The sequence below is a fragment of the Pongo pygmaeus genome, chromosome 14, assembly GCF_028885625.2.
Source record: "Pongo pygmaeus isolate AG05252 chromosome 14, NHGRI_mPonPyg2-v2.0_pri, whole genome shotgun sequence".
In the NCBI taxonomy this organism is placed as follows: domain Eukaryota; kingdom Metazoa; phylum Chordata; class Mammalia; order Primates; family Hominidae; genus Pongo; species Pongo pygmaeus.
Window position 1 is genome coordinate 24,776,284 of NC_072387.2, and position 22,606 is coordinate 24,798,889.

Here is a 22,606-nt window from a genome sequence, read left to right on the forward strand (position 1 = left end):
AGGCAGAGATTCATAGCTATAAGTGCCTACCATCCAAACAGAAGAAAAACTTCAAATAAACGATACATGTTAAAGAACTAGTAAAGTAAGAACAAACTAAACCCAAAATAAGAAAAGAAATAATAAAGATCGTAGCAGAAATAAAATTGAAATTAAAAAAATACACAAGATTAAACAAAAAGTTGGTTTTCTGGAAGGCTACACGAAACTGACAAACTTTTAGCCAGGCTGACTAAGAAAAAAGAGAGAAGATTCAAATAGATAAAATCAAAAAATAAAATAGGAGACATTACACCTGATACTTCAGAAATTCAAAGGATCTTAACTGGCTATTATATGCCAATAAATTAGAAAGCCTAGTAGAAATCCTAGACGCATACAACCTACCTAGGTTGAACAGTGAAAACATCCAAGACCAGAACAGATCGGTAACAAGTAATGAGATCGAAGACTTCAGAAAAAGTCTCCCAGTAAAGAAAAGCCCAGGAACCGATGGCTTCACTGCTGATGGCTTCACACCACACATTTACAGATCTAGTACCAGTCCTACTCAAACTATTTTGAAAAACAGCAGGGAATACTTCCAAACTTATTCTATGAGGCCATTATTACCCTCATACCAAAATCAGACAAAGACATCAAAGAAGGAAACTACAGGCCAGTATCTCTAATATTGATGCAAAAATCCTCAACAAAATACCAGCAAATCAAATTCAGCAATACATTAAAAAGATAATTCATCACGATCAAGTGGGATGTATCCCTGGGATGCAAGGGTCATTCAACACTCAATGTGATACATCATATCAACCAAATAAATGACAAAACAGTATGATTATGTCAACAAACTGAAAAAGCATTTGATGAAATTCAGCATTCCTTCATGTTATAAATCCTCAAAAAACCAGGTACAGAAGAAACATACCGCAACATAATAAAAACCACATGAGAGAGACTCACAGCTAGAATCATATGGAATGGGGGAAAATGGAAAGCTTTTCCTCTAAGATCTGGAACATGATAAGGATGCCCACTGTCACCACTGTTACTTAACATAGTACTGGAAATCCTAGCTAAAGCAATCAGTGCAGCCCCTGATATGGCCCCCAACCCACCCTGCCCCCGCCGCCAGCAGTGTAGCCCCCCCCCCCATAGTGCACCCAACACACCCAAACTGCCCCCTCTCCCCGCACGTGGGCATTGCAGCACCCCATAGCGCCCTCAACCCGAAACCCCCCCACCCGCACCCCCGAGCAGTGCAGCCCTGGATAGCACCCTTAACCCACCTCACTGCTGCCGGCAATACAGTCTGGGATAGCGCCCCCAACTAGCAGGCCTAGCGGTTTTCTCTCATCCAATCAGAACATGAAGTCCAGGAACCTGGCTTGCATAACCTCAGTATATAAAGCATGCTAAGGGGGAGTTGCGCCATTGCAGGCTGTTGTGCCTCAGCGTTCCCAGCCCCTCCGTTCGCACCTTAGAGAAGGCGAAAGCGGAGTCCCCCGCCGCACGCTGGGGGCTGGAGGCTGGATCCTGTGGCACCAGGGCTTGCCTCTGCATAGTGTGTGGCGGCGATGGAGACAGGCGGCTGGCAGCGAGAGCTGCTCCTTGCCTGGATACAGGAAGGGAAAGAAGAGGCACCTACCACAGGCTGGAGGCTAGAGTCTGTGGGACTGCGGCTGGCCTCGCTGGCTCGCCTCGCTGCGGTGGGTGGCAGCAGCGGACACTGCAGCCGGCCAGAGCATAGAAAGGCGAGGGGGTAGGTGCGCTATCCGGGGCTATACTGCCTCGGCCGGGGGCTGGTAGGGGTGTTATTCCGGGCGTCACTACTTTAGGTGTGCTATCCCGGGCTGTGCTGCCCGCAGCAGCGGGGGGGCGGGTTGGGGGCACTATCCTGGGCTGTATTGCCAGCAGCAATAGGGCCGCTTGGGGGCCCTATTGGGTGCTACACTGCCCGCGACAGGGAGCGGGTTAGGGCCGCTACTGTGGTTACACTGCCGGCGGCGCCGGGGTTGGGGGACTGGTCGGCGTGCTCACTGGTCTGGCTTCATTGCCCATAGTGGGGTGGGGGGTGGTATGGGGGCTGCACCGCCCGCGGCGGGGGGCTTGTTGGGGGCGCTATCTGGGGCTGCAACGCCCCCCGCAGGGGATAGGTTAGGGGCAGTATCCGGTGGTACACTGCAGGTGGGGGGGGCGGGAAAGGGGGGTACAGGGAGGTGATTGGAGGGGGTGGTTTCGGGCGCTATCGCGGGCCAGACTGCTCATGATAGAGGGGGACGTCGGGTGCGCTATTGGAGGCTACACTGCCAGCGGCAAGGGGCAGTTTGGGGGCGATACCCCACCGGTGGCAGGTGGGGAGGTGTGGTGGGTTGTGGGCACCATTAGGGGGCTGTACTGTGGTCAGTGGAAGGGAGTTAGGGGAGCTATCAGCTGCTGCACTGCCTGTGGCGGGGGTCAGGTTTGGTGCGCTATCTGGACCATATTCTCGGTAGTGGCATAAGGGTTAGGGGAGCTGTCGGGGGCTAAGCTGTCCACGGGGGGTGGGGGTTGGGTGCGCTATCCAGGGCATCATACCCCGCGGCTGGGGGGTACAGTCCGCTATCTGGGACTGTACTGCCCATCGTGGGGAGCGGGTTGGGGGCCTTAGGGATCCGTGGCTGCACGATTCATGGCGGGGATCAGGTTGCAGCGCTTTCTGGGGCGTCACTGCCCGCGGCGGGGGTGTTGGTTGGGGGTCCAATCCGTTGCTGCATGGCCCACGGCAGGGGGCAGGTTGGGGGAGTTATCCGGTGCTGCAACGTCTGAGGCGGGGACGGGTTGGGGACGCTATTGGATTCTACACTGCAGCGGCGAGGGGAGGGTGTTAGGGGCGCTATCCCGGGGCCAACAGAGGGCGGCAGGTTAGGGGCGCTATCAGGGGGTGCCCTGCAGGTGGCGGCAGAGGTTTCAGCAACACCAGTGGCCTCCAAACAAGGAGCCTTCCTCCTCTCCCCAGACTCCAGACTCCAGAGGGCGACCTTCTCCTTCTCCTGCTCCTGCTCCTGGAGCACAGCGAACGCACAGCGTTTCCGCAGGAATCCTGAGAATGGCAAGACCCCCATACCCGCGGTGGTTCCCAGGCCCGCCCCCTCTTGCAGCTGCAGCCCCACCTGCCAGCGCGTGCGCCTCCGAGCGACTTCCGGGAGCCGGGCTGCCACCGCGGTGCAGGCGCGCGCCCAACGTCTTTGCTAGGCTCACTCGGTCTGAGAGGTCGGAGGCTGCGAGTGTCGCTGCTGAAGGCTGTGGTGGACCGGGCTGGATCGCAGATTTTGGATTAGATAATAGATTTGGGATCGCGGGTTGGGGGTTGGATCGCGGATTTGGGGTTAGATCGGGGATTTGGGGTTGGATAGGGGGTTTGGGGTTGGATAGGGGATTTGGGGTTGGATAGGGGATTTGGGGTTGGATCGGGGATTTGGGGTTGGATAGGGGATTTGGGGCTGGGTCGGCCGTAGCAGCGGGGGAGGTGAAAAGGTGACAGGGAGCTGCCCCCTCTCAAGAGTCGGTGGTTGGGGGTCTGAGAAGTCACCACCATGTAGTTGTTCGGCTTCAGGAGCCGCAGGGGCCAGACGGTCCTGGGCTCCATAGACCACGTCTATATGGGTTCCGGGTACCGAATCCGGGACTCCCAACTGCAGAAGATCCACGAGGCGGCTGTCAAGGGAGACGCCGCGGAGGTGGAGCGCTGTCTGGCGCGCAGGAGCGGAGACCTGGACGCCCTGGACAAGCAGCACAGGTAGCGGGGGCTCAGCCTGGGGTGGGAGGGGGTCCCCAGGTCCGGCTTTCCGGCAGCCCCTGGGACGGGGCCTTGGAGGGCGCCGGGCACCCTCTGAGCGGCGGAGCCAAACGGACCCTCAGCTGTTTTCCATCCCTCATAAGTCCCTGGCTGGAGCAGTTGGTGGAAAATTTGAGTGATTTAACTCACAAAGTTAAGCATATACGGTGTTGTTAATTTTAACGTACACGTTTAAAACATGGTTTATATACATTATAGAAGGTGCCTAATGAAAGAACTCATTCCCCTATCAAAAATACCGTGAGTTATTTTCAGTAGGCGAAAAGTTATCAGATAAAACTGTCCGTTTTACATCCGTATCCCCCTGTGTAGGTAGGTTCTTTACTGAAGGTTCTTAGACAGAAACTTGGAAGTGGGAGGTGGGTTCTGTGTTCTTGAATGGGAAGGCACATTTTTCTCAAAATGTGCTCTTTCTGTGTTTATCAATTTTACGTAGACCGAATGAAAATATCAAGGTTTTAACATTTTTGTATGACACCTGCTGTCTTTCACTATTGTGATGACATTTTAAAAAATTTCATAATGGAGTGAAAAAACACTTGCTCCTCTAGATATCAAAATGTGCTATTAATTTCTACAATTAATTGTTTACTAACAGCTGAAAAGACAAACGCATAGAACAGAATAGGCAACCTAGAAACAGTGAAATTATGTAAGATATACGTAAGGATTAATGAGTAGGAAAGGATGAATTATTAACGAAAAAATGTCTGCTGTTTGAAGAAAACTAATGAAATGTTATGTCACAAACATGAGTTCCTGATGGAATACAGATTGAAATTTTTACATATGCAAATGAGTAAAGTACCGGAAGAAAACACAAACCCTTATTTTACAGGTACACTTTATGTTGACAAAAGCCTTCCTAAGAATGACCTCATAAGCAGACATTCTGAAGGTTGATTTAACAAACTAAAAATTAAAACTGCCTGTGTTTCAGAAAAAAAAAAACAAAAGAGAGCTTACTTGAAAAAGATTAACTATATTTATATATATATATAGATGAAAAGTGTGTTTTCATTTTAGAGAGAATTCATTATATTCTTTTTCTTTTTTTTTTTTTTTTTTTTGAGTCGGAGTCTCACTTCTTTGCCCAGGCTGGTGTCCAATGGCACAATCTTGGCTCACTGCAACCTCTGCCTTCCAGGTTCAAGCAATTCTCCTCGCTCAGCCTCCTAAGTAGCTGGGATTACAGGCAGGTGCCAGCATGCCTGGCTAATTTTTCTATTTTTAGTAGAAAGGGGTTTCACCATGTTGGCCAGGCTGGTCTCGAACTCCTGAGCTCAAGTGAACTGCCTGCCTCGGCCTCCCAAAGTGCTTGGATTACAGGCATGAGCTACCGTGCCCAGCCTATATTGTTTATTATGTATCATATGATATATATATTGCTGATATGTATACCATATATATTATTACAGATATAATCTGTTATATATATATATATCAGTTATATATACACATTAGATAAAAAGTCGTATGTATATATACACATTAGATGAAAAGTACATTTTCATTTTACAGGGAATTCTTTCAAATCAAATCATCAAAAACTCTAAAACTGGGCAAAGTACTTTTTTCTAGATCTGCAGGTTACTTGTGTACATAGGAAAAGGTCCTTCACATTTCCGGTATAAGAATTTAAATTAAAAGAGGAATGAAACAGTTTTATATCCACAATATTTGTGAGGATGTTTTATACTCCTGCTTAAAGTTTAAGTTGCTGATTACTTTTCAAATAGATAATTTGGTGGTAAGTACTACATTTAAAAAATATGTATGCCCTTTACCCATCAATTCCATTATACTAAAACACCCTTAGGAAATAAAGATACATGCACTTTATTTTTCACAGCACTTATTTTAAAAAGAACTCATAGAACGGATCCTATAAATAAATTTCAGTTGTATCCATAGGATGGAATAATATGTGAACCATTGAAGGTGGCAATAGATACAGAAGTATATTGATGTGTGAAGATGTATTTTGTTATAGCTAGTGAGGAAAAAAAATCAATTAAATTATACATACACACAAACATACTATGGTCTTGTTTTAGCAAAAAATATGTACAAAATATAAAATTTGTAATTTCTGAGCATTTGTATTTTAAGTAAAGTTCTTTTCCTTTCTCTTATCTGTGATTGCTGCAGTGAGCATGTACAAAACTAGTAAAGTTTATTAATAAAGGAATAATCCTTGGGAAGAGAGGAATATGAATCTTACAATATTAAAAATAATTTCTCGCTTTCTATTTTCTATCATTATTGTGTGTATTGTTATCTTCTTTGAACTTTTAGCCTCTTCAGAAGTAAAAAGGGAATGTTTTTATCTGTTTCCAGATTTTATTATCTATATATTATGTACGTATGTTTTTCTTATATATTCATTCAATTTATGCAAACAATGATAGATTAATCATTTCAATTGTATTCTTTAAAAATAAAAATAACATATAAATAATTACTATTGCAAAAATATTGCTTTATAGGAGTTTATTTAAAAATATTGAACTCCCCACTGTATTTATCCATTCTTTCATTCCATTTATTCATCAGACATAACCTGAGTACCTGTTATGTAGCAGACATATTCTACTATCTCTCAGGACCCTTCTTTCCTTAAAAACTTCATGTTTCCCTGCCCTGCCTGCACAAGCTGAGAGATTTAAAATAGGAATATTGGGACTTAATCTCCTTGAAACTTTGTCTCCCACCTTTCAAACAAAAGCATTTCTGAAGTTAGAAAATAGTAGAAGATAACCTTTAACTTCCCATTCAAAAGTTTCTCAGTCTTAAATACTAATATTAATCATTGTAAAGTCTTATTTGCGTATATTCTGTAAGTATAAATATTGAACAAAATGAGCCATATGTATTCATTTGAATCATGAGTTTCCTTTGGCTTCAATTTGTTTGAAAATTAAGGAATTCATTTGTTTAAAAAATGCATTATTGTTATTTCAGTGCTCTATCCCCATAGTACCTTTAAGAACTAAAATGTATTTACGTGCCAGTTATATGCCTAGAACTGCCCTAGACCTGCTGAGTACACCATATTCTACTTAATGTAAGGTCTCATGGATTGTGTGATGCCCCGCTATTTTATATATCAATAAGATAATTTTTAAAGTGCTACCAATTATAGTTATAATAATATAAGTGGCATTCCAATGTCAGAAGTATTAAAATGTGACCTACTCTTTAAGCCATCCTGCAAAGTAGGTATAATTGTATCTTTTACCTAATTAAAATGTTTTTGTGAAGTAGTAGTAATAGTAACAATTATAATATCTGGCTGGGTGCAGTGGCTCACACCTGTAATCCCAGAACTTTGGGAGGCTGAGGTGAGCGGATTGCTTGATGCCAGGAGTTTGAGACCACCCTGGGCAACAAAGTGAGATTCTTACTCTACAAAAATTTTTAAATAAATAGCTGGGCATGCTGGTGCACATCTGTAGTCCCAGCTACTCAGGAGGCTGGGGATGGAGGATCGCTTGAGCCCAGGAGTTCCAGGCTGCAGTGAGCTATAGTTACATCATTGCACTCTAGCCTGGGCATCGCTTGAGCCCAGGAGTTCCAGGCTGCAGTGAGCTATAGTTACATCATTGCACTCCAGCCTGGGCAAAAGAGTGAGACTTAGTCTCAAAAAACAAAAATCTTACAATTATTGAATTGTAGGAACTATTCTAAATACATAGCTTCTCATTTAAGCATCACGGTGGTGTCCTATGAGATAGCTACTATTGTCATCTTTATTAATGAGGAAGTTGAGACACAGAAAGGCTAAGCAATAGTTGGTAAGTGACAGGGTTTAAAGTAGGACTCAAGCCCTAGTTGAACTGAATCCAAAGACTGAGCTCTTTCTATTCAAATAGGCTGCTGTTTTCATTAAGGCAGAGAGCAATAAGAGCTAGTAAGTATTGTACTTTCTTCAAAAAAATTAAGTATTTGTTTTGAAGGCAGAGGAAAAACATGCTATTCAATTTTTACAGTTACATGAATGATTGTATGTTTTGAGATGTTGCACTACAGTTTCCTAAAAAGTCCTCTTACTCTAGTAGAACTGCTCTACATTTGGCCTGTGCCAGTGGCCATGTGAAACTGGTCACTCTCCTGGTTAGCAGAAAATGCCTGATTGATATCTGTGACAAAGAAAACAGAATGCCTTTGATACAGGTATATTAGAGCCAACTCTTTTAGCGTGACGTGGATTTGATTTGCATATACAGAATTAAAATAAATTGATCTCATTTAAATATAACTAGTTGGTGAAACCTGAGGAATGTGTATTTTGAATTCTTGGAATTTACAGTCTGTTTCTTGGTCTAACATGGACAGGCTGTGCATTGCCAGGAAGAGGCTTGTGCCGTTATTCTGCTGGAACATGGCGCCAACCCAAACCTTAAGGATATCTACGGCAACACCGCTCTCTGTTATGCTGCGTATAGTGAGAGCACCTCACTGGCAGAAATACTGCTTTCCCATGGTGCAAATATTGAAACACTGGACAAGGTATAGATCAATCAACTTTCTTTCCAAAATATTTGTTTTAACATTGACATATGTAAGAGTCAATTCTTTATATTTGGAAGCTCAACCATTCCCTGAATGCAAATGCAAATTATTTTGAAATAATTGTCTAAGATTTTATTTTAAATATTGATACTTTTAAAGGAGCATTAAAGGGTACAGCTTTATAAAACGCACTTTGGAAAATATTTGTGAATTTGTTAAAGGTAAAACCTTTTCAACTTTTTTTTCTACGCAGGGTTATTCTTTCCTTTTTTTTCCCCCTAATTAGTGTAAAACAACACAGGAAAGAAAATATGCCCTGGAAATAGGCTTTATCTTAAAACTCAAAGAAAACTAAAGCAACTTACAATAAGTGGACATGTTGCTGCTGCTGATAATTTTCTGAAAAACTGATGTATCATCTCTCAGTGGCACAAGGCTTAAGAGGGAAAAATGGGAAGGGAAAAGGAGAACAATCAGAAATACGCAGGTCACTTGGAAATTAGGTAATGAGGGAAAATGCCAAGAAGAGTATTTATTTTTTCTCTTAGTTTGTTGTTCTTCCAGTTTATGTGTTGAGACAAGGCACTCCTTAGCTTTGGGTCTAATAATTTTTGGTTTGAAAATGAGAGTGAGTTGAAACTTGCCTAGAGATGAATTTTAGGAAGACTTTGAGGAAACCAGATTGGCAGTGAATATGTGGTGATGAAGTGAGATAAACTTCAGCAGAAGGTGGAACAAATTATTAACTGACTTATTGTCCATGCTGGCAGAAACAGCCACTTAGATAAGAGTCTAAAGACTCCTCTCAAACCTAGAATGTCTTGGTGGGAAGGTGGGAGATAAGGAGCTTGTAAATAGCAAAATCAACTGGGATTTTCAGTTTACTTGTCTGTGTTCTACCCATACCCAGGAAACTTAACTGGAGCTTTAATAAATGATACTATCTCTTACTCTTTTCTCTTTTTGGCCACATGACCAACTGATAAAGGGAATTTGCCATGCGGGTGAGAGATGAGACTGAAATGATTGCTGCACTAATTCTCAGAATTGTGGATTACAGTGACCTGAGGACATTCTGTTAAAAATCTACAATTGTAGGCTTTCCCCTGAGGATTTTGATGTAATAGACCTAATAAGGCCTAAACATTTTTAGAAATGTTTTCTTGAAGCTGGGCCCAGTGACATATTCCTGTAGTCCCAGCTTGAGCCTGAGTTTAAGTTCAGCTTGAGCAACATAGTGAGACTCTTGCCTCTAACAACAGTAACAGCAAAAAAATAAAAATAAATGAAAATTAAAAAATCCCTCAAGTTTCATATACACTCCTGATTAAGAACCCCAGAATAGATAAGTGCAACATATAAATTTCTGTATCTCAAAAACATAAGAAATCTCTGGAAGAATTGGCATTTGATAGGTGCTACTTCCTTCAAAGTTCTCCTTTTCAGTAATATTAGCCTGACTTATCTGTCTTTCTCTACATCTGTAACTGGGAAGTGAAAGGAAATATTACTGGCAATATCTCTCAGCTTACAGAATAACACTTTTTTCCTTCCCACCGTTAATCATTCACTAACATTCAGAGAGTCTTTAGAAATTTGCTTACGGGTAATCTTTCAATAAGTAGAGGCTGACCGTTTCATGATTTGATGTCCCTTTGTCACCATGCACGTGATTACATGTCAACAAATGTTCATTACAAGTTGGGCTTTCTCAATTACAATAGTAGCAAATCCTAAACCAATTTTTTTAGTTGAAGTTGTATTATGAACTCAGTATGTTTTTTAAGTTTATAGAGCTTTAGCATAACCAAAATGTCAGTTTTAAATACTGAAGTCCATGGAGTTAATAAAAATACAGATATGAATTCTTTTAATAATTTAGTTTTAGCAGTCCTATGAACCAATTATCTATTTGGTTAACAATCTGGGAAAATTATATACAAATATATTTTAAATGAATAAATGTTGGAAAAATTCTTGAAGCAGGTATTATGAATCCTTTTTAGCAATTTTTATTATATATGAGAGCCTGATTTTTTGGTAAAACATATGATACTAGAGAAAGAAAATATTTTACATGCAAATACCTGGATTATACACAATCATTTAGTAACATTAATAGCGAATATAAAAACACAAGGGCTGTATTCTAATGTGGTACACAGATTTGTTTGTTTGCCTCTATAAGATGAATCAACATGTAAAATTTAGAAGACTGGTATAGAAATCTGGACTTCAGGCTTATTCTAAAAAATCAAATCTGGTGTCCCCTGGGTTTCTATCACTGTTTGGTCTGCTGTGCAGAGGTTGCCCCTTTAGAGAAGGCATGTATTCTGCAGTTTGCTGCTGTGCCCACCTTAGTACTTCCTTACTCAGGCAACCTTCCTTTGTCCTTGTAAGTATCTGAGTTCACAACTCCTATGTTATAGTACATTTTGATAAAGATTTCAAGGTTTTTAAGTCAGCACATATTTGTTATAATATATAGTCTATAGAGTATATAAATCCCTCAGTTATGGAGTTGAATTTTAGAATTTAGAAGTTTTTGAAACTCTTTTCTTTATATATACCACAAATAATTATCTGCCCATAAGAATGCCTAGAAGCCTTTTTAGGTTATTCCTGGTTATAGTTGGATAATTTATGAATATTGCAGACATCACATCTTTCTCCTCAGTGCTCTTCCTTAGAAATGCAAGTGACTTACTGGCTTTTATTATGCCAGAAATAATTCATATGGATCAGCATGAGAACTTTTATTGATAAGCCATTACGTTTTTATTTCTGATTTATATTTTGTCTAAAATAAAAAATAATTTTAAGTAGCCCTTTAAGTAGAAGCCAATAAAAATGGATTTAAAAAGTAGAGCTGCCCTGGGGTCCCAGGATTACCATTATAATTGAGAATAGTATTTCTTACTGAGCTTTGGTTTTCTAAATATTTGTTCTTAAGTTTTTTAAACCTATTTCTCTTACACAGAACATACTGAGCTTTCTAACAGTAAAGATAAAAATCTATTCTCTTGTATTAGGGAAAAAACCCATGGACTATTTAATAATAAGGACAATAAGTGCATTTGAAGCCAATCTCTCTTAATTCAGAGCTCATTGCCATAGTGACCCATTTGGAGCAGGAGTGCCTGACATTGGCATCTGGGATCCTGACACCATTGATAGAAGTGAATCAAGCAAGTTTGTACCACCCAGAAGAAACCTCCACCTGCATTGGGAAGCTCTGGCAACTGTACCCCTAAAACTCTTAATTCCTCAAATGTTAATGTTTGCCACAAATAGTATTGTCAAATGGGGATTAGGTAAAATTCAAGAGATTTCTTGATTATCGGACATAACATACAGTTTTATAATACTTCTCAAATGCAGATGGTCATGGAGTCTTTCTCTTGGGGTATAATACTTCTGGTAAAGCAAATATTCTTTGGAATATAGTTTAAGAAACACTGCTTTAGTAAGAATAATTTAGATCATTAATTTAAAGTGTTTGCTACTATGTCTTAGGGTTTTGGGGCTATAGAGACAAAAGATACAGCCCTTGCCTCAAGAAGCTCTTGGTTTCAGTGGGAAACAGTGAAATGATTACAATGTACCATGCTAAGTGCTGTGATCAAAGCAAGGATTCCTGGGACTGGTAAATGTTTAAAGTGAATTTTGGTGATGACCACAGTTAATCCGGGGAGACACAGGAAGGTTGTTTGCAAGGCAAAGTGCAGCACATCAGAAAGCACAGAGGAGTGAGAAGGAAGGGACTGCTTTTCATTTACTTCCTTTTTATATTGTATGTTGAAGTTCAAAGCACCTTAGAGAAAATTTTCAGTTCAGTTGAGAAATATGTAATTTTGTGAATTATTAATTTTTTCTGCTGTTTTATAGGACAATAATACCCCACTTTTATTCACTATAATTTGCAAGAAAGAGAAAATGGTGGAATTTGTATTGAAAAACAAAGCAAGTACACATGCCATTGATAGGCTGAGACGGTACAGTAGTTCTTTTTTTTTTTTTTAAATAAAAACCTGTGTATTCTAGAGTGGTAACAGTCACTGAAGTCAGAAATATTAATAATAAGATTAACATAATTATTGGCATATAGTAAAAAATATCACCATGAATAATCAGATAGATCAGCAAATATTTGGACTGAGTAATATAAAGAACAGTATATAGTAGGATTCATCTTCTCCTATAATATAGAGTGTTTGTTATTTATAATTGGATGTTTTTGTTACTGTAATCTTTTATTAGCTAAAGGGTTTTGTATTAGTTTTATTAAGTTTTTTTTGAGATGCAATCTGGCTCTGTTGCCAGGCTGGAGTACAGTGTTGTGATCTTGGCTCACTGCAACCTCCACCTCTCAGGCTCAAGCGAGTCACCTGCCTCAGCCTTCCAAGTAGCTGGGACTACAGGTGCGTGCTGCCATGCCCAGCTAATTTTTGTATTTTTAGTAGAGATGGGATTTCACCATGTTGGCCAGGATGGTCTTGATCTCTTGACCTTGTGATCTGCTCTCCTTGGCTCCTCAAAGTGCTGGGATTACAGGCATGAGCCACTGCACCTGGCCAGTTTTATTAATTTTTAAAGTGTGGACTTTTAGTTTATTACTACTAGTATTGTCATCATCATCATTATTGTTGTTGTTGTTGTTTTCAGCCTGCAGATAACTCTTATCTGACCCCTAGCTGATTTGAATTATAATATATCAGACTAGGAAAGCAATGGGGAAATCTTCATCTAAATCATTGCCTACTTTAGATAAGTGACCTCAGCACAGTTTCTTGGCCATCAAAGGACTATAAGTTAGCAACTTGTATTATGTCATACCCCAGTGGGACAAGAGACTTCCTTGTTGTCCTTTTCTTTTAGCCTTGGTGATAATTTACAAAGATGAACACTTGAGCACCCTAGATGCTTATAGACCCAAGCTAGTACATGCAAAATGTTATTATGTCTACACTGACAGGTGGATATTAAATTGGTAAAGTGTATCAAACTAGCTGTTTAAAAAAGTCTTCATTAAAGTTCTTGAGTGGAGTAATTTCTTTGTTATTTTAGAACAGGCCTCATGCTTGCTGTGTACTATGATTCACCAGGTATTGTCAACATCCTTCTTAAGCAAAATATTAATGTCTTTACTCAAGACATGAGTGGACGAGATGCAGAAGATTACGCTATTTCTCGCCATTTGACAAAGTAAGTGTTTATGTTAAAAGGCCAGTTAATATTGAATTGAAGTTTAAAATAATTGCAACTATTCCATCTTATACATTAGGTGAGAGTTCCTAGTTTGGTTCGGATAGTTTGAAATAGCAATGAGTTAGTCTACCTTTTAGCCAGAAATCAAGCAGAAGTCTAGATTAGTTAGAAGTAGAGTGCAAGATGTTTTCAGGATTTTTAAGACCTTTATCCCTAGGGATCTCAATGTTGTTCATTTTATTCTAAGTATAATCCCCATGCATGGGATGAAAAGAGCCACATTTTTGACTTCCTTTCCTTTCTTTTCTTTTTTTTTTTTTTCTTTTTTTTTCTTTTTTCTTGAAACAAGGTCTCACTCTGTTGCCCTGGCTGGTCTTGAACTCCTGAGCTCAAGTAATCCTCCTGCTTCGGCCTCTCACAGTGCTAACCACCATGCCTGACCTGACTTTTCTAATTAGTTATTGGGTCTTGAAATGTCCAATTTAGCAGAAAATCTTGTATTTTCCCCTGGGGCTATCTCTTGTGTCTTCCTTCTTTGAATTTTCCAAGAAGCTAAGGGGTTTCCTAAGTCCAGGGAAGGGAATCTTTCTTTACAAGTCAGAAGAAGGGGGAAAAAGGCCATTCTGATCATTCTGTTGTTTCAATGGACTCACTTCCTGTATTGTTGCCATTGTAACCAGTCCTGCAATCTGATAATGATTGACCTTTGCCACCAGGATGCCTTCACTCATTCAGACCCCTCAGTTTTTGTGGTGATTCATACATAGAGTTCAAAGATACAGTGTTTATTAATTTATGTACTTATGCTCAGTCATTGTTGCCAGCACCCTGATCTGGCAGCTAGGCCTCCTAGCTTTACCCACACAAATATTGAGCAAGTTGATCCTCGCCCTACACTAAAAACCTTATCTGGAGCCCACATCTTAGCTAGACCTAGGCTAGGCGTTCAAGGTATGTTATCCTTTGAGACCCGTGTTTGTCTTTCTTTAACCAATATTAGTTGGGATTGCTCTCAACAGTCAGGGATGTTCAAATAATGTTGCAGGAAGAGATTAGGGTTCCCTTTCCCTTTTGCTATCAGATCTGTACCTTGAGGCTTTTTAACATCCTGTGGAGCAGCTTTGGTTAGATAGCAGAAGGTTCCATATTATCTTTCCACCGAGTAGTGGGAACCAACTTGCAGTTGGCCCCTCAAGTAATATGTCTCTATGATAATGAAAATCTGGGCTAATCACAACTCTTCCTGGTGTTTTAAATATATTTTAAAATTCGACCTCACAGGAAGCCATTCAATAAAATTCTCTGAATCTAAAGTAGGTGAGCTGGATTTAACAGAGCTAAGCCTCACCCATGACTCATGAGTATCCATGTATCAAACAGGGCTTTGTACTTGTTTCAGCAGCACATATTTTAAAATTGGATCAATACAGAGCAGATAAGCATGGCTGCTGCCTAGGGATGGCACACAGATTCAGAAAGCATTCCATATTTTGCATAGTCCCAGGAAGGTCATTTGACTATTTGTTGAGTAGCTCCAAGGAAGTAGCGTGAGTGAAACCAAAACAGAAGACACCCAATATTGAAATTGTGATTATCACTATAAAACTATTGATGTAAGGTGATCTCTGAAATGAGAACAGAGCTGAGTAATAAGGGAATGTTACTTGTTGCTAGTACATGTCTTGGAAATGACAAAATGTCAACTTGCATTTCCTTCATGAAACTGAAAAACAGTAAAAGCAGGGTTTTGTCTTGTCTGTTAGTTGGAGAGGACCATGGAGATCCAGCGTCCTAGCACAGATCTGCTGGCTCAGAGTTTGAGGAGGTAGAGAAGGAGTGGTAGTTGTCCAAGCCCAGGTTTTCACACCTATTAGTTTTCTGCCTTTGGTGTGATTGATGAGCTCAGTGATGGGAGACAATTAGGTAATCTATTTTAATCAGATTAGTTATGAATTAGGTAAAATGCCCTGAATTATAAGCCACAAAGAATACAACTAATAACCAAAATTATCACTTAATAACATTTTCTGAAAACTGCAACAATTGAATATTAGAACTTATAGAAAAACACACACCAAGAAATAAAGTTCAAGAATAAATTATTCCATTGCTTTACTATTTCCTGAACATTTAAACATGTAATCTTAGTACATCTTCCTAACAACCTACTGAAGTAAGGTAGCAAAATCCTTATTTTTTAGAAGAAACCATGGAGCCTAAGAGAAGAAACTTGTCTGAAAACAAAATATCTATTAGTTACAGAGTGAGGACTTATTCTGAGTGCAGGACACATTGCATGATATCCAGCTAACTAGAGTTAATTTACTGAGCTGTGCTTCCTCCATTTATGAGTACTTCACTTTCTTTTCTTCTTTAATTATAAGCTTAATAAGCTTGTAAGGTTTAAAAATTTGAAGTGTATGGGACGTTAAAATTCTGATATTAGGTCTGATATTGCATGAAATGGTTTAAGAATTTAATATGTTTGGTAAATATTTTTTATTTCAGTATTAAAATAGCAATTTTATTTATTACTTTTGTATACATAGACTTCAACAACAAATTTTGGAACATAAAAAGGTGATACTTAAAAATGACAAACCAGGTAAGACTTCTGATAGTGAATTTCTTATTTCTCTTGGTGGTCCTACTCTTGATAAGAAAATAAAAAGTAAGATGTAAGATTAAGGTAGTGTTAATAAAAAAAAGACCAGTTTAAAAATATATGTAAATTAAATGTGCATATATGTATATACATATGTAAATTAATTTTTAAAATTTAACTTCTTTAGTTTGAAATTCAGATTTATTTAAGAAGGTAGTTGTAGCTATCTTATAATCTCAAACATTATTATCTGAAAAAATTCCTTTATTTAATTATGATCCCTAAAATCCTATATAATATTTTTGCATAAATAAGAAAAAATATTTTTAAGTTAGTATGTTGTGTGTTTCCTCTATAGTCACATTATAACAAATTGTACTTGTTATACAAATGGATCTTCTATTTCATTTTTATAATAAATTGTTTATATTTAGTAAACAAATAATTACAGTTGACCCATGAATAATGTGGGGGTGAGGGACTCTGATCCCTGTGCTGTTGAAAATCTGAGTATAAATTTTGATTCCTTCATCTTAGCTACTAATGGCCCACCACTGACTGGAAGCCTTCCTGATAACATAAACAGTTGATGGACACCTATTTTGTTTGTGCTGCGTTATTATATACTGTGTTCTTATAATAAAGTAAGCTAGAGAAATGAAGCTGTTAGAAAGAAAATCATCAGGAATGATATATTGACTTTTCATAAAGCATAATTAGATCCTGACAAAGGTCTTCATGATCTGCAGGTTGATTAGGCTGAGGAGGAAGAGGAGAGGTGGATCTTGCTGTCTCTGGGTTGCAGAGGCAGAAGAACATCTGCATATAAGTGAATCCCTGCAGTTGAAACCCTTGCTGTTGAAGGGTGAACTGTATTACATATTGATTTGTGTCACTAAGAAAGTAACTATCTTTAGAACCAGGAACTCAGCAATCCCTTTCTGGTACCATAAATAAATGGCAATAAGAACTGTAAAACTGAACCAGCGTGCACCCATACAAATAGGAGATTATTTTTTGAAGATAGCTACTGAGCACAGAAGACAGAAAAGCAATTCCTTCGTGAGAAGCACAAGTTATATTACATATTCTTACACAAGCAAAATGGTTTTGTCTGTCATCGTTTATACACATACACATACACACATGCACATATACACGTACATATGTGTGCATGCATGTGCACACAGACATCAAGTTAAAAGTCCTGCTGATTCGTAATAACCAAATCCAACTGTTCGCAGGGAGCGGTAGATAACACATCCTACAGTTTGGATGCAATTCTTTTGAGTTTTTGACTTGTTTTGTGATGAACTGCCTTTAATGGGTGAATCATGTTTTTAGTTTTATAAGAAAGAAAGAAAAAGATGAGAAGCAAGTAAACAGGAACTCTATGATCAGTAGTAGACTACTATAGTATATTCAATGTCATATGTTTTTCTCCAGTTATACAATTTACTTGAATGATGCACAATTAATCAATTATTATTATTATAGGAGGTGGGGTCTCTCTATGTTGCCTAGGCTAGAATAAAGTGTCTATTCATCGGTGCCAACATAGCTCACTGTAGCCTTGAACTCCTGGGCTCAAGCAGTCCTCCTACATCATCTTCCTGAGTAGCTGGGACTACAGTTTTGTATGGTTATGTCTGGCCTGATACGCAATTATTTATTTATTTATTTTTGATACAATGTTTCCCTCTGTTCCCTTTGTTGCTCTGCACTGGAGTGCAGTGGTGCCATCTTGGCTCACTGCAACTTCTGCTTCCTGGCCTTAAATGATCCTTTCACCTTTCACCTTAGCCTCCCAAGTAGCTGGGACTCCAGGCATGCACCACCACACTTGGCTAATTTTCTTTTTAAGGTTTTTTTGTTTTTTGTTTTTTTGTTTAATAGATGAGGTCTGACTATATTGCCCAGGCTGGTCTGGAACTTCTGGGCTCAAGTTATCCTCCTGCCTCAGCCTCCCAAAATGCTGGGATTTACAAGTGTGAGCCACTGCACCTGACCTGCACAATTATTATAAAAAGGAATTAAGCCCAGTTGAGTTGCAGAAAATTGACCACCTTTTCATTTTTTTTCCTGGAAACATTCATATTGTAGAACATATTGTCAATCACCCAGATTCTCTATTTTTTATTTGGTTAAAATAGGATTGCTGCTTATTTCACATTATTTTCTGACATTATTGTGTCATTTATTTCTTTTATGGCTTTATTCATTTGGATAGATATAGAAATACAAGAATCTCCAAGTCAAATATCAAGGGAAAAAAAGAAAAGAAAAACAGTTTAGGGAAAATTATTCTGTGAAATAGCCATCTGATTACAGTTACATGTATCATATCAACTTAATACAAATCTTACACAATGTATTTGTGTCAAGATTTCCCAAGACCCCCAGGTTTGGTGGTTCACTAGAAGGACTCACAGGACTCAGCAAATAGTCATACTCAGATCTTTAATTGATTACAAGAAAGGGGACAAGCAAAATTAGTAGAGGAAAAAGGTGCTTGTGGTCAATTCTGGAGGAAACCAGGCACAAGCCTCCGGCAGTTCTCTCCTGTGGAGTTCCTGGGATCTGCTTAATTCTCCCAGGCTCACATTTTGACAACATATGTGCAGTGATGTCTACCAGTACCAGAGTCTCATTAGAGATGAAGTATCCAAGTTTTTCTATGGAAGTTACTTTCCCTTACATGTACCCAAATTCCAGACTCTTACAAGGAAAGCAGATGTTCAGAGTAACCACACTGTTTCTATAAACACTTTAGACACAGTGAGCCACTCTTCTCAGGGAATGGTGGAAACCCTCCCAATTCTAATCTCCTAAACACCAGCCAAGGGCGAGCCTTGCATGCAGGCCTTTCTAAGGATGGCAGTCTCTTGCCTGCTATATGAAATCTTTTCTGCACAATGCTTATAGCCCCAATTTAATTTTTGGTGGTGTTTTAAAATTTTATTTTAATAACACATAATATTATAAGATAAGGTAACTTGGTACTAATTTCTGTTGTATGATCCATCTTAAGTTGTAATGCTGGTTCCTTTTGACTTTTGGTGACTAACAGGTATTTGTATATAAGTTACCATAGCAATATTAGGTAATTATAATCTGTCCTTTTTATCTCATTAAGCTTTCAGTAAAATTGTTAAATAAGCATAATAATTTCTGAGTTAAAATTAGAATAAAAATTGTATTTTATTTTGATTACATGAATAATCTAGTTTTCATATTGTGCTAAGTCCCTGTTTAGAATTATGAAATAATATAAAATATTCAATCATTTTTATCAATATTTTCTTACCTAAGCATGCAATTAAATTTATTTATTTTATATATTTCATATACTTCAATTTGAGAAATATAATGACCACATGCTGTTACTTTGGTCTTCAATGATCTCTAATTTTTAGGGTCACCGTGTCTTGCTTAAATATATCATCATAACAGGCTCAGTGAATATCTTTATTTTTTATTTATTTATTAATTTTTGAGACAGTTTTGCTCTGTTGCCCAGGCCGCAGGGCAATGACAGAATCTTGGCTCACTGCAACCTCCACCTCCTGTGTTCAAGCAATTCTCCTGCCTCAGCCTCCCAAGTACCTGGAACTACAGGCATGCACCACCATGCCCGGCTAATCCTTTGTATTTAGTAGAGATGGGGTTTCACCATGTTGGTCAGGCTGGTCTCAAACTCCTGACGTCAGGTGATCCACCCACCTCGGCCTCCCAAAGTGCTAGGATTACAAGCATGAGCCACTGCGCCCGGCCATCTTGTTTTATTATTATTATTTTAATTATTGTTGTGGAGATCCTGGGATGCATAGACAGTGAATATCTTTTTTTTTGAGATGGAGTTTCATTGTCTCCCAGGCTGGAGTGCAGTGGTGCGATTTTGGTTAACCGCAATCTCCGCCTTCTAGGCTCAAGTGATTCTCCTGCCTCAGCCTCCCAAGTAGCTGAAATTACAGGTGCCTGCCACCTTGCCCAGCTAATTTTTGTATTTAGTAGAGATGAGGTTTTGCCATGTTGGCCAGGATGGTCTTGAACTGCTGACCTCAAGTGATCCACCTGCCTATGCCTCCCAAAGTGCTGAGATTACAGGCATGAGCCACTGAGCCCAGCTGTGAATATCTTTTGTAAATCAATAACTTTATTTCTTAGAGCAGTTTTAGGTTCACAGCAAAATTGAGAGGAAGGTACAGAGATTTCTTATATATTCCATGCCTCCAACACATGCATAGCCTCCCCCATTATTAGTATTTTCCACCAGAGTGTGGTACATTTGTTACAACTGATAAACTTACATTGACACATTATAATCACTCAAAGTTCATAGTTTACATCAGGCTTCACTCTTGATGCAGTACATTGTGTGAATTTGGACAAATGTATAATGACATGACATGTATCTATTACTGTTATATTATTGACAGAATAGTTTCACTGCCCTAAAAATTCTCTATGCTATGCCTGTTCATCTCTCCCTTTTTCCCTAGCAACTTGTGGCAACCATTGATCTTTACTCTGTCTTCATAGTTTTACTTTTTTCAGAAGAGTCATATAGTTGGAATAATACAGTGGATATCTTTTTGAATAGTTAAAAAATTAAAGCTCCATGGCAATTGAAGGTAGTCATTTAAGATGTTCTTTGTACTTTTGTTTTTCTTTTGCTTCTTTATCATTGTAAAGAATGATATATGCTGATGAGGTATGCTTTACATACTTAGAAAACATGATTTGTATAGATATTTGGCACATAATGGAAAGGGTTGAGGAAAAGGACACCATGCCGTACCACACAGCACAAACTGGAGCATCTTGCTCTGAGGTGGGTCCAGATACACTGTCTAGCAATGGAAGGGGACAAGTGCAAGGGGTTGTACTTTATAAAACTGGAATCACAAAGTCTTTCATACTTACCTTTGGTTGGAAATAAGACCAGGCAGTGAATGCTATAGGTAAATACATATGTTCCTCACTGATCCTCTTCCTTTGAGGGATGAGGTTGACAACAGCCTGTATTATGATGACATGACTCACCTACAACTAGATTCTGTTATGAGGGATGGCAAGGGAGTTTTGCTTTATGTGAGGTGAAAAAGAATTTTTTTCTCCTACTAGGGAGAAGGGCAAGCATTGGAACATTCTGGTAGTAAAAGGGCATTGGTAGTTTTCTTTCTATATATTTTTCACATCAGATAATACTGCCCAGCAGCCTGCCACACCTCCCCAGTGTTTCTTAAGCTTCTCTCTGAATGTGGATAAGCTCTTAAAGGAATGATCTATCCAGTGGTTCTTTCTGTGGGATGTAAAATGGCAGGTGAACTTGGGCCTTGTTATATGTAGGGCAGAGCAAATAGCTACAACTAAGGAAACCACCCAGCACCTTCCCCAGAAGAGTATTAACCAGAGTAACACACTGATCTCTCTTGAGCTCTTCTCCACTGGCAGCTGGAAAGATTTTGCAAGGATTCCTGTTTCTGGTCTGATTCCTATGTTTTGCTGGCTTCTGGTGATAGGGTGTTTTATCCTAAACTGAAGAGTTTGAACTGAAGAGCTAGAGAGGCTGTGTTGTGTCATAACAAAATAAGTGCAGTAGCTCCCCCTTAACAGTGGGAGATACATTCCAAGACCCCCAGTGGATGCAAGAAACCACGAATAGTACTGAATCACAAACTGATTTTCCTATACATACATATCTATTATAAAGTTTAATTTATAAATTAAATCTGATGTTATCTGCAGATAGAGTGTGAGAATTGAATTGTGCCATCAGCAGGAATGATTGCTTGCTTGTTGGTGGGGAAAAACTCTCCACACATTTGGTCACAGAAGCCTTCTTTGTTGATGATTGTTGCTGTGGCGTGAGAGCAGAGAAAAACATGTCAAGTATGTCTTTCTGCACATATAGTGGATAAGGGGTACTACTGTATACTCTGTTTTAACTGCTCCTCATATTTTGGTCCAGAAATCATGCTCTTTGACACTGTTGACTCATCACACCTGTTCTGCTAACAATACCATTTTTACTCAATCTCATAGGGTTTGGCTAGGATGACTTGTATACTGCAGTTCATTTGTAGATACCAAATTTTAATAAATGTATTCTTCTTTGCATCTAATAAATACAAAGGGAAGAGTTCTTACTGCATTAATTACCTACCAATAGGTATAATTAATGTTAATTCTAATAAGGTCCCAGGCATGCTCCCAAAGGAATGCTTTGTAACAAAGCATCAGTCTTATGCTATAAAAAACCAAACCAAAACAAAACAAAACCAACAACAACAAAAAACAGGATCTAAAGCATACACACAAGTGTGCACAATTTTTTTTATGAAGGTAGCATCTTACTATGTTTCCCAAGCTGGTCTCAAACTTCTGGGTTCCTCAAGTGATCCTCCTGCCTCATCCTCCCAAGTAGTTTGGATTGCAGG

The 22,606-nt window shown here is 39.3% G+C and overlaps 1 non-coding gene and 1 pseudogene across 1 annotated transcript; both read left to right on the plus strand.

Annotated features, from left to right (window-relative positions):
- The first annotated feature begins 3,572 nt into the window (after window positions 1-3,572).
- The window catches only part of LOC129011852 (putative ankyrin repeat domain-containing protein 20A2), a 42,877-nt pseudogene continuing 23,843 nt past the window's right edge, over window positions 3,573-22,606 (plus strand).
- On the plus strand, window positions 14,945-15,051 carry LOC129011977 (U6 spliceosomal RNA). The gene has a single exon (XR_008493491.1). It is a non-coding gene; the product is annotated as a U6 spliceosomal RNA (small nuclear RNA).